Genomic DNA, 8,150 nt, shown 5'->3' with positions numbered 1-8,150 from the left:
TTCATTTGCACTATGTTCATGTTCTGGCTTTTAACAGATGTCTGTGACTCGTCAGTATCATGCATCTGTTTCACCAGATTGCACTGTATGGTGAGGAATTATCATAACCACTCTCCAATACAAAAAACCTCACTACCAGAAGACAGAGGGCTTCTTCTTTTCTGTGAAGCAGCACTGCCATTTTTTCTACATAGATCTTTTGGAAGGGCAAGAGCAGTATTCAGCAGCGTACTTCTGTTCTGTGACCCATTAGTCTACTAAGTATCCTTAAGAAAATATCCCTGCAAGGAGTTCTTTAATGGCATGAGAGAGCTGAAATAGAGAATTATGTTTCCTTCCATTTGATAAAATACAGGATGAATACCATATCACGGCTAATTCTGCTCAGTGGCTAAGGAACTAACTGTGTGACTACAATGGTATGAGGGGCTACATAACTACTGGTAACTACCATTATGACTGATAATGCAGCAGGTTTTATTTTCTGTCACTGCCTAATTGCTTTAGAGGAACTTATTAAAACTGGAAGCACTATTGTGTCGGGAGCTATTCACATGGAGTATCTCCAGAGCCATCAGATGATCCTGCTGTGGGCTACAATATCTATCAGTAAAAGCAAAGAGTGGTTTTGTGAGGAAGCTGTCATTTGGTTGGCAAGGGAGGGTCCGCACATTGTTCTGTGCCTTAATGAGACGTTAACGACAGAAACCATGGCAGATTCTCATCAGATGTTTCCAAACTCACTGCAAGAATCTCACTTTGTGAAGTGCAACAAATAGCTCCTGAACTAACATCTCCCCAAACTTATTTGTCATATTGCTCGCTGGCCCTTTGTAATCACAACTCAGGATACATGAATTAGTTTAACGACAATAACCCTCCATTTTCTGACTCTGAGAATGCCCAATTCTCATTAATACTAATGGCTGTTACACACACGCGCTGACAGTAACCTCGCTGGTTTTATGGCTTAGTGATTTACCAATTATGCAGGCTGGTGTTAGTTTTACGGTGTGGATACTGCCTTAACATTTCACATGATAAACACACAGGCTTGCATCTGGACAAAACGCAGTGGATTAAATAAAAGGAAACTTTCTCCTCGCCCAGCAGAACACGTGAAATGTGCATAACTGGAGCTGGTTTTAGGAAGGGAAACTGTCTTTCACCAAATGCCCCTTAATTTGAGACTGTTCTGAAAGGGAACCAGCTCACATCAGCTTGTGTGGTGCTAATTAACCAACATGTGAGGTGGAAGCAAGAAGTCTTGTGAGTACCCTCTTCTTAGGGAGTGAGAAAACTCCATCAGGAAGTTCTCTTGTGACTTCTCTCATCACCAGGCAGATGTTCTTGCCTTAGTGCAGTACTCCTTACTGCAGTGGACTAGCAACTGCAGGTCTTAACTGCAAATTGGGTAATAAAACAAATTACTTCAAATCCAGGTGCTTGGAGATCAGTGGTGGGGATTTTAGGGGTATTTTGAGGTATTTCTTTGAATAATTGTATCTTTGAACTCGTCTCTGTCTCCACTAACAAGTACTGGGACCCTTCGCTAGCTGATGATCCTGTTAGCTCAAATATCAAGAGCTAAGGAGGCGATACTGCTTTCCCTTCAGTAAGTGCTAAGGGACTGAGTGCTGCTGAGGTTCCTACTGGAAAACAGTTTAAGAGACCAGCTTATTTTGGTTCCTATCTGTAGCTACTCAGTGGTTCCCAAAAATGATGTGTTCGGCCTATAATCGGTGTTTTATCCCTCTGTTTGTGATGGTTTAGCAGCACCTCATCAGGCAGGAGAATGTAGGGATGTTATGTTTAAGTAGGCTTCACAGACAACACAAAAGAAGTCTGTGGAGATCTCCACACCACATTTATTGCTCCTTTGCCTCTTGGTTGTGTTTTTGCAGTAGAGAGGAGGAACTCAATGAAGAACTGCAGTTCATATTACTTTGCAGGTCTGTTTTATAGTTTTTTAGTCTTTTCTCTCCTTTTTTTTTCTTTTAAGCAGGAAATTGCATAGTATAATTACAAGTTCATTTGCATTCATATTACAAGCTGTGAGCGAGGATGTTCTTTTATATTTGAAAAATATTGTTAGCAAGTGTGACTTGCATCCATAAATTCACATCACGGGAATGGAGTTTGTGCTTACTGCAAGTCCCTTCCCTTGTTTGCCAACTGCCAGCACCCTTCCTGTTAAAAGCAGGACATCGGGGACCGAATGCAACTTCACTTTATAGTGCAACAGGCAAAGATGTAGAGCAGCTCAGTGGTTGTTTCCCCAACACAAAATGCACCTTTCAGGAACTGAAGTTCACAAAGGTTTTGTCTGACTTAATGCTTACAGACAAGCATGGCTGAATGTCATCCAGAGGAAGCTGTTATTTCCTAATGGAAAAGTGTCCTTCTGTTTGTTGACTTTTTCTTCAGACTCTTGTCTCTTTGAGATGACAAAATTCACTCCAGTGGAAAACACTGCTGCAGTCATTTCGCTACAGGGACTTAGATTATTTAAACCCACATTAGAATAAGTGGGTTCCATTGGTAATCTTGCCTTTCATTGCTTTAATGAGTGGAACTGAAGAGTTCTATAGTAGAAGTCTCCACTCCACTGCATGCTTCTATAAATGTGATATGACTTCTGAAATGCATATTTTTTTTTACATCGTAAAGGCTGTTGGATGACTCTATCTGTTTACACTTAACACCTAACAAGCTAAGGGAAGAATAATGGAGGAAAATAAAAGAGAGTGCTCTCAGATCTGCATGCGTTGAGCCTCATGGATGGGCATTCTGCCCTGCTGAGCAAGTTGCCAGGTCAGTGCAGACCTCTCTCCTGCCAGCTGGAGGGAAGACAGCCTGTAAGCATCTTTCTGCCTGGTGAGCATTGTGCTGATCACTGGCTGATCGTATAATCATAGAATGGCTTGAGTTGGAAGCTCCAACCCCCCCCACCACAGGCATGGCCACCAACCTCCACATTTAATACCAGACCAGGCTGCCAGGGCCCCTTCCAACCTGGCCTTCAGTGCCTGATGGCCATCTCAAGGTGCAGTGTTGGTGTGCTCTGCATGTCTTGCTGGTACCTTCCAGTGAGGTTGGAGTCATCACCCAGGCCCTCGAGGTGAATCACATCGATCTGGCAGCTACAAAAAGCTTTTCTTACAGTAATATACCTCAGTTAGCTGGAGGTGAGCTGCTTTTATGCCTCGATTGGAGATGATAGCACTAGAGAAATAGCAATCACCTCACCAGTATACTTCTGTATGTAAATCCTTTCAGGAAGTGCATGACAGCCTCCTTTTTCTATGGTCTCCGTTTGTAAAGAAGCTGTTATCAAAGAATAAGTTTAATGGGTCGTGAATTTTGTGTTGAAAGGAGCGTCTCCCTCTGACTTCTGATCTGCCTGCAATAGACCTACTGGCTCGGCAGCAAGTGCGTTAGGCTAAATATGCTTCCTCCATTGACTCTGAAGGTAACAGCCCTAAATGCCTCATTAAATTTTCACGGGTGACTGAGAGAAGCCATGAGAAAAACACCACGCTAGAAGCGGGGTGAACAGCGGGGCCTGCGGACCCCTCCCCACAGCGAACCCCACGGCCGGGGGCAGCGCTGCCCCGCAGCCCCGAGGGAGGGTCGGATTCCACGCGTGGGCAAGGGGCCGCCCCCCGTTCCCAGCCCTACGAGAGGGGGGGGAGGAGGAGAAGGAGGAGACCGACCCCCGGCAGCAGCCTTCCTCCGCCGCACGCCTCCCTATCCCCTCCCTCTGGCCTCAGCGCCGCACTGGCGAGGCCGGAGAGGGCAGGCGGCGCGGGAAGGCGGCTCTCCCAGCATGGACGAGCCATGTGTATCCTAAGGAATAACAGCAGCTGCTGCGCCCACGATGGGGAGCAGAGGAATGCGAGGAGGAGAGGGCTCGCTGGGGCAGGTGAGCAAGCGGCTCTAAGAGCGAATGCCGGGGCGGGGCTGAGGGGGGTCGTCCTCGGGGGCGAGAGCAGCCGGAGGGGCCCGTTCCCTGCCGGGGAAAGGCGGGGGCTCTCCGGTGGAAGTTCTTTTCGCCACCCGGAGGAGGAAAGGGGCTGAAATCTCTGCAACTCGCTGCAACTTGCGGGTTTCCTCCGAGTCCCAGGGGCAGAAGCGGCTGCGTTCAGCCCTTCCAGCCCCGGGCGCGCTGCGATGCGGTGCTGTGCGGGGTTCCCCCCTCCGCTGCCATCCCGCACCGGGCCGGGGCCGCTCTGCGGGCCGCTGCCGCCCCCCAGCTGGGAGCTCCGAACTCGCTCCGCTGCCGGCTTCACCCCGGCCCCGCGGGCTGTTAGCGCCCCGGGCAGCGGGCACGGCTCCGCGCCGCGGTGGTCGGGTTGCGCCGTCGCTGCTCTCCCCTTGAAGGCGCAGTCGGGGTGGGAGACGCCGCGCTGAGGCGCGGAGGGGAAATGGCGCCTGGAGCTGAGGGGCCGCTGCCCCCAGACCCTCCCCAGAACCACCCGCTCGGCTGCCGGCAGGGGAGCACGAATGGCTTTAACCCGCGAGCAGACGGCTGCGGGGTCGGGACTGCCCCACGGGCACCGGGAGCTGAAGGGCCGGCTCCCCTCTGCGCGCGCTGTCCGTGGTGATCTTCTCCATCCTAAATACCAAAGGAATGGCCCAGCAGTGCGATGGGGAGCAGCCGACAAAGCTTGCTCCACTTCCCCCCCCCCCCTCATTGCAGGTGATGGGATGCTTTTAATTCCAGTGCCAACTTCTGTTGCGTTGTGCGGCTCCAAGTGAAGTTAGCGTTGAGGTCTTTCCCCGAAGTAGTTGTGAAAGTGGAGTCCTTGGAACTCTTTGCCGTTTTGTCTGCGTTCTGAATGCACGTCTGAATCACTTAATCATGTTTATTGTTTTCAACCACTCAAATGGAATAAAAATTACTTATCGTTGATGGAGCTTGTCCCGCAAGCTGTCTCACAGTATGTTTCCGTTGTGAGATGCAGCACTGTGCAAACGACGGACCGTGGTATTGTTTATTGTTCTTCCCTTCTCCACCCCCAGCCCCCACAGCGCTGGTATCAATCTGTTCCTCTCCGTTCCACTCAAAAATGATGGGAGTTTTCACCAGTGAGTTCAGTATTCTGACTTTAGTCTGAGGTTTTTATCTCCTGTATTCGCTCCTCGGCTAATTTTCATCAAGCCGACATATAAAGGAGTGAAGGCATTAAGCTAAAGGGCACTTTCCAACTCTTGAAATGGAGCTGTAAGTAGAATTAGTGCTGGGTTCGTGGCTATTGTTTATTTCCATCCCAGCCACACCGTTTCCTGCCCCTTTGTCATTCTCACTTTGTTCATCACGCCTTCTAACACACCATTCACTTTGGTCTACAAGTTCAGATTTATGCTTTGTGGGGCTGGATATCGATGCTGCTCTTGGATTTTGCCTCACAGGAGATTTTGCTGCACTTTAAGAGTAGCTCAGCACAGTGATGGAGGACACCATCAGCTTTTCTTGTGGGATTACCTTCGGGACTTCAGTGCCTGCACACATCAGTGGTTTCATCTTAGGAGGATTGAAATTGATTTTTATTTGTTTTTGATGATTTTTACTTCAGCCAGTGAAAGACCCCATGTATGTCCTTTGACCCGTGGCCTCACATGATGAAGTGATGCCAACAGTGGAAGGTGTTGACTTGTGGTCCCTGCTGTAGGGCCTCCCAAGTAGTGGGAACACGCATGAACACACAGTGCTGGTGGCCAGCCTGCTTGGTGCTGAGAGCAAAGCACCGTTGTTAAGTATATATATTGGAAGGGGGAAATGGGTTTAAGTTGAGGGAGGGAAGATTTGGGTTTGATATCAGGGGATTCTATACTATGAGAGTGGTGAGGTGCTGGAACAGCTGCCCAGAGAGGCTGTGGATGCCCCATCCATCCCTGGAGGTGTTCAAGGCCAGGTTGGATGGGGCAGCCTGGTCTGGTATTAAATGTGGGGGTTGATGGCCCTGCCTGTGGTGGGGGGTTTGTAGCTTTATGATCCTTGAGGTCCCTTCCAACCCAGGCCATTCTGTGATTCTCTGACCCCTTTATGTATACACTGAAAGAATTTTAAGCCATGAACCTCGTGATTCCTTATTAATCCTTTTGTACGGCCCACCCAAGGTTCTTGCTTCAAGCACAATGCAGGAAGGTTGACTTTCTTTCTCATCCCTAGTCCTGACAGGCCTCTTTGCTTTTAAATAATTTGGATTTCCAGTCCTGCAAGATGTTTGTATTGAATTAGGAGCAGCCAAGCTACTTGGTTAAACAGTGGTTTGATGAGAGATCTTCTGTTTTTACAACCGTGTTTACTTTTCAAAGTGATAGCAAATATAGGAAGGAAGACCAAGATTTTCTAGACTTTATAGTTCAAATAAACTTTCCCAGTCAATATTTAGACAAGGTCTTGATGGTTAAAGTTAACTGTGCAAGTCAATGTTTAGTCAAGGTAATGACTTGGTTTTTACAAACACTACCCAAGCATTCCTGCAAAATTAATCAGAGTTGTAGGATCACAGTACATTTGATCAGCCAGTTACTTAGGAATAAAAATACATTATGACTTGGTCTCAGCTGTCCAGTGGTAGCTGATATTTCAGCAGTGCTTGCCACCAGCCCTTTGTGGCCTTGTTCTTATAACACTGCTTCTGTCTGTAAAGCATGTGGGTTAGCACAGAGGATTTGTGGGATAAAATGAGTCCTATGCTATCTTCTTTTTATAGGTAGGGAAATAAGGCTGAGTTATGCTAAGTACCATCTCTTAAAAGAACTGTAAAGCTGTGTGGTACAGCAGCAGCAGCCTTCACGTGTGTAGTTCCAAGCAGGTGTTTCAGGTGGTTTGCAGGACGAGGTGGGCATTTCTGATAATGCAGTCATTGGGTAAAATCCACAAACAGTTTTGGTGTCTGGGACAAAAATGATGTAATTAAATGCTGACCTTGGTATGCAGAGTGCAGTGACTGAGGTGTGTTGTGGTGTGGGAAAGAGCTGGAGGTGTCTGCTGCGATTCCTCCTTCCTTGGGCTTGATGAGAGAAGCACCATTAATTCTTCTGAGTTGTTGCTTTGGTCCCTCCAGCTGACATTAAAATAACAGTCTGGACTTCAGTTGTTCCAGATTTTTTTTTAACCTCCTTTCTTTCTTCCTCTTTTTTTCCTTCTTTATTAATGGAACCACTTGCAAATGCACTCCGTGCAATTACATGGGTATTAGAGTAGATATTCATTAGGATTTTACTAATCTAAACCTCAAGTGCTGTTCTGCAAATTTGCCAGCTTTTGTTAGGGTGTGCTTGACTTCACCAGTAGCAGTGTTTTATTATGAGTATTTTGATACAGTAGGATGAAAAGCATATATTCTAAATCAAGTCATTAATCAGATTTAAGTATTTTCATTTGCATGCTTTGGCTCGAAACAGAGTGAAAATGCAACCCTGTACTTTGCATGTAACAGGAGGTTTTGCCCCAGTCTAGGCACAGTGGAATTATATTTCATGGCCCTGATGTAGGATTTAGGCATCATGTCCCCAGCAGTGAGGATGTGGTTAGCAAGTCCTTCAGACTCACTGCATGTTCTTTGTGCTGCAGCAGGACTGCTGTGTGTTGTGTCTTGCTCGTAAGTCATAGAATCATACAATGGCCTGGGTTGAAAAGGACCACGGTGAGCGCCTAGTTTCAACCCCCTGCTATGTGCAGGGTCACAAACCACCAGGCTTCCCAGAGCCACATCCAGCCTGGCCTTGAATGCCTGCAGGGATGGGGCATCCACAGCCTCCTTGGGCATTTAGACTCACTGGTGTGGTCTGTTGCCTGCACCGTGAAGGTGCAAAGTTAAGTTGCTCTTGGAATAAGAGAGCAGGCTAACCACAGCATGTCTTAGAAGTGCTGTGTTCTGGAACAAGAGCAGTGCCACAGGGCAGGTTTGGGCTGAGCTTCTAGCCTGTCATCCCTTTACCCTCCCATAGATGGTGCTTCTCTCATCACTCCATTATTGCTGGTTTAATGATAATCCACAAATTGTTACTTTTCTTCAAGGTAAAAAAAATAGGGCAATGTAATACCTAAGTACACAAGAGCACTGTTACACATTTTTCCCTATATACACATATATTATTTTCTTATATACATATTATACATATATATATATGTATAT

At 47.2% G+C, this 8,150-nt stretch overlaps 1 protein-coding gene across 7 annotated transcripts in view; it reads left to right on the top strand.

The window, feature by feature from the left end:
- The first annotated feature begins 3,660 nt into the window (after positions 1–3,660).
- The window catches only part of DAB1 (DAB adaptor protein 1), a 113,048-nt gene continuing 108,558 nt past the window's right edge, over positions 3,661–8,150 (top strand). For 4 of the 7 annotated variants that reach the window (XM_072342841.1, XM_072342838.1, XM_072342836.1 and 1 more), the window contains exon 1: positions 3,778–3,925. The gene's annotated coding sequence lies outside the window, so the exon portion shown is untranslated. Of the gene's footprint in view, positions 3,926–8,150 lie in introns of all 7 variants that reach the window. The other 3 variants (XM_072342840.1, XM_072342835.1, XM_072342839.1) reach the window with 3 other exon arrangements.

Source organism: Excalfactoria chinensis, chromosome 8 (assembly GCF_039878825.1).
Source record: "Excalfactoria chinensis isolate bCotChi1 chromosome 8, bCotChi1.hap2, whole genome shotgun sequence".
NCBI classification, from domain to species: Eukaryota; Metazoa; Chordata; class Aves; order Galliformes; family Phasianidae; genus Excalfactoria; species Excalfactoria chinensis.
Note: the sequence above shows the minus strand (reverse complement) of the source record. Positions and strands in the feature narration are given on the sequence as shown.